Source organism: Rhinolophus sinicus, linkage group LG07 (assembly GCF_036562045.2).
Source record: "Rhinolophus sinicus isolate RSC01 linkage group LG07, ASM3656204v1, whole genome shotgun sequence".
NCBI classification, from domain to species: domain Eukaryota; kingdom Metazoa; phylum Chordata; class Mammalia; order Chiroptera; family Rhinolophidae; genus Rhinolophus; species Rhinolophus sinicus.
Genome location: NC_133757.1, coordinates 100,347,713 through 100,352,181, shown reverse-complemented (window position 1 = coordinate 100,352,181; position 4,469 = coordinate 100,347,713). Strand labels below are relative to the sequence as shown.

General features: G+C 37.7%; 1 long non-coding RNA gene across 1 annotated transcript; it reads left to right on the top strand.

The window, feature by feature from the left end:
* Positions 1-418: 418 nt before the first annotated feature.
* LOC141572726 (uncharacterized) lies at positions 419-3,507 on the top strand. The gene is made up of 2 exons (XR_012498161.1): positions 419-871; positions 3,369-3,507. It is a non-coding gene; the product is annotated as an uncharacterized LOC141572726 (long non-coding RNA).
* The last annotated feature ends 962 nt before the right edge of the window (positions 3,508-4,469 follow it).

Here is a 4,469-nt window from a genome sequence, read left to right as displayed (position 1 = left end):
AAGCTGGCATTGTTTTTTTTATTAAATATTGGTAATTCCTGTTTAAAAAGCCCTTTTAAAAAGTCTTGCATACAGGTATCTTAAAAACACAGTAATTTAGCATACAAAATATAAACATCCAACACAAGTTTAAAAATAAAGTTAAAATACGTTGCAGTGTCAGAGAACAGAAAGAAAGATAAAATTATGATGGTTTCTAAGGCACACTATTTCTTTCATTTGTCCTACTATGAATTTCTATTCATTGTCACTATTAACGAGTCCTATTGTTATTTTATTTTAATAATTTATAATTTAACAGTTATGTAACAGAAAAGTAAATAATGCAGAATAATAATTTCAAAAAAATCTATTTTAAAAATTTATGTTGCAGTGATAACACACATTTAATTATTTATCCTATGTTTTGTAATTAGGTGGGGTTTTTAGGTCTAATATGGCTATGTCTTAAAGAGTTTGTTATGCTAAGTACTATCAATCTTATTCTATTGGGATAGTTTACCAACATATCTGTTTCTAAAAACATTTCTTTTTCACAGAACAAAACTCTCCAGCTTCCCAGGCCTGTCATATTATACTCTAGATTTGTGTGAGCCCTTCCATTGAAAATACTGCATTGAGGTCTTGTAATTAACCTTGGACTGTGGCACCTTGGGACCGCAGGTCCACTTTCTGCATTTAACAAATAACTTTTATTTTTTTAATTTCCGATGAGCTTTCTCTCACTTGGTGCTGCCCTACGGATGGTGTTTTCTGTGAAAACCAAGTCGGTAAAGCTTTATGAATTCTGTTTTGTATTTTCAGAAATCAGCTTGGACTTCACCTGAAAACACAGACTGTCAGGACTATGGATCCTACTGTTTATCAGGAGGTTAGTGCTTCAGATGATAAAAAAAATTCAGGTCCAGTATATGTTCGTCTGCTTCAGCAGATCTAGTGGAGTGTCAGTTATTCGCTATTTGAAAAGCTGCCATTTCCTTAACCATTTTAATGCAGAACTTGCTGACAGTTTTTAAATATTTAATGTTTAGAAGAAAAACGCATTGGATTCATTAATAGAGGCTTTTCGGTTGGTTGACTAATTGTAGATTGCATTCCTGAGAATATCTTGCCTCTCTGGATATGTGGTATTCTTCTCCAAGGGACTAGTCAACAATTACTGGGAGAGAAAGAGCCGGCATATTGCTTTTCAAGTTTATTTGTACTTTCACAGATAATACATTCACATGGTTCAAAATCTAAAGTATACTGAAAAATATATATGGTAAAATTCATTTCACTCCTGCAGTGATGACACCCTTTTTCTCCCCTAATTCTCTTCCTTGGAGGCAACCAATGTTATCAGTTTCTTGTAAACCCTCCAGAGATTAGTTTACATATAGGCAAGCAAATATATTCTCCCCTCTCCTTTTCTCCCACCACAAAAAACAGTAGCTTTTATATATCCTGTACTAAACATGGCTTTTTTTTTCTCTTTCAAGATACCTCTTGAATATCCTCAATGTCAGTATTTAAAGAACTTTCTCATTCTTTTGAATGGCTCCAAAGTATTCCATTTTATGATGTGCCCTAAATTATCTAACCTGGTATCTATTGATGAATACATAGGGTGATTCTAATCTTTTCTCATTACAGAGAGTGCTGCAGTCAAGAAGCTTGTATCTTGACCTTTCCCCATGTTTGTGAATATAATCTATGAAAAAGTACAGGTAGACTTGATGGATGAGAGGCATGTGTTTTTAAATCATGCGAGATATTTTAAAATCACCCTCCACAAAAATTATTAGGGTTGGTGCAAAAGTAATTGCAGTTTAAAAGGTTAAAAATAATTGCAAAAATGGCAATTACTTTTGAACCAACCTAATATACTAAATTAACTGCTACCAGTAATTTATGAGAATGCCTATTTCCTATATTCTTGCCACATGGAATATTGTCAATTTTTTCTCTTTGCTAAAATGACAGGTGAGTAAGTAATATCTTGAAAGAGCCCTGAGTGAGGTTGAACATTTTATTAGCTTCTGTTGTTGGTATAACAGATCACCACAAATTTGGTGGTTCTAACAATATACATGCATTTATGATCTCCATTTCCATGGATCATAAGTCCAGGCATGGGTTAGCTGTGTCCTCTAGTCAGCCTCAGCAGGCTGAATTAAGGTGTCTACTGGGCTGTGTTCTCATCTGGAAGTTCAGCTGGGAAGGGTTTGCTTCCAAGCACACTTAGGTTGCAAAAGTTGGTTCCTTGAGGTCACCATTTTCTTCTTGCCTATCAACTGGGAGCCTCTCTCAGGTCGTAGAATCCACTGCCGTTCGATGCCGCGTGGCCCACAACATGGCAGCTTACATCTTCAAAGTCAGCAAGAGGACCTCTTACTTCAGTCTGCTAAAATAGAGTCCTGCGCAACATAATGTCATCGAGGGGGTGATCTTCACGTTATAATGTAACCTACTTAAGGGAGGGGGCTATGCCATCAAATTCACAGTTTCCACTCACACACAGTGGGACAGGATGATTAAGGCTGTGTGTACCAGAGGGCAGGAATTCAGGCTATCACAAGCAGTTTTTCATAAGTTTAAATGACATTTATATTTCCTTTCTATGAACTATCTTTTGATATTCTTTGTGTGTTTTTTTCACAGATTCTGAAAATGAAAACATTGCATAAATGAGTGTATGAAAGCTGAAGTGTAAAGGGGAAAATCCACTGGACAAGCTTTTCCCCTTCAGAGGAAGGCAAGGGGGGTGGTAAAAGATACACTTCTTTGAGAACCCACTGTGGAGGGGCCCTGTTATATCAAATGGAGACCAACTCTCTGTCTCTGAAGCCCTCCTCTCACTGAGGATGGGCTCCTGGACTCCCAGTTCCTGCTTCTCCCAATCAAGATATTAATGGGGTTGAGGGGTATTAGCAGATCCATTATAACACTAATTTAATATCAGAACTCATTGCTCATCTGGATGGAACCTTACATCCGAGTTCTGTAACCTTGTGAATACTTTAGGCCTACCTTGATAAGCCAGGATAATCTTTTTTATTTTTAGGTTAGGTGATTACCAAACTTAATTCTAGCTGCAGCCTTCATTTTCCTTTACCATGCAGTATAACATATTCTTAGGTTCTCGGGATTAGGACATACACATCTTTTGGGGGCCATTACTCTGCCAACCACCAAGTCCTACAATTAGCGTAGTTTGGTTAACATGCCCCCCACAATGACGAGTGACAGTAGGTATATGATCAGCAGTCCCCACCAGTATTCCTGTAATTTAATTAAGCCACTTGTTGAATATATTTCTTTTTGGAAGTTAATAAATTGACACACTGGTTTAGACATGAAGATCTTGATGGTTTTGTTACTGTCAGGTGGTGAAGACAAAATGAGAAGTCGACAGTCGGTAACCTGGAAGAGGGCTCTCACCAGAACCGTATCTTGCTGGCACCCCGATCTTGAACTTCCAGGCTCCAGAACTGTGAGAAATAAATGTTCGTTGTTTATAAGCCAGCCAGTTTGTGGAGTTTGTTTTAGCAGCCCACGTGGACTAAGATAGCCACTCTATACAAAATATTGAGACAGACACTTTATGTTATCTCCTAACAATTTAGGGTTAGTTCTAGAAGGTTCATAATTTAACCGAACCTCTGATGATGATACTACTACTACTACCATTACTAAAGATTATGATACTATCAAGAAAATAGCAAAAATAATGATAAAAAAAAAACAGCAGCTAATATTTATTGAGAACTTTCTAGATGCCGAGTATTATGTTAAAACTTTTTATACATTATCTCATTACATCCTCCCAACAACCTGAGGTCCGGACTACTTGTTAAGACTGTTTCCTTTTCCATTTTTTGTTTTTGTTTTTGTTTTTTTAATTTAAGCCACAGGGTAGCTAAGTAATTTGCTCTGGTTGAAAGCAAAGAGAAATATAAGGATAGGAAATCAGAATGGTTTCTAAAGTTGCTGAGGTTAAAGGTATAAATATTTGGACAAGTGGTTTGTATTATAAACTGCTATGCAAATGCAAGACTGTTAGTATTATCTAACCTGATTTTGTTCTATGCTGAAGGTGCTCAGAGACCACAGCAGGCAGGGAACAAAGTCTGCCCTATCCCACTGGATGATGCTGGCAGCAAATGCCTCAGCCATCTGGCCTGGCAGTGTCAGGCAGATACATAGCCCAAGACCTGTGCAGATAAGAGGGTGGGAGGGAAAGCAGAAGTCCCTAAGGGAGGCCCCAATGTTATTCTTCTGCTTTTCTCCTGGATACAGTAATGCACACTCCCTACCCCGAGAAATGAGAATTATCTCAGTTTGAATTACACTTCCCAGTTGTCTCATGCATGGGTCACGTTTACATTCTGCTACTCCAATCTTACTGTCTTCCGCAGGTCCTGCTTGATCTGCCTCTTCTGCACAGAGGCTGATGAAGTCAGGGATAGGAACGCACTTCGGCAGCA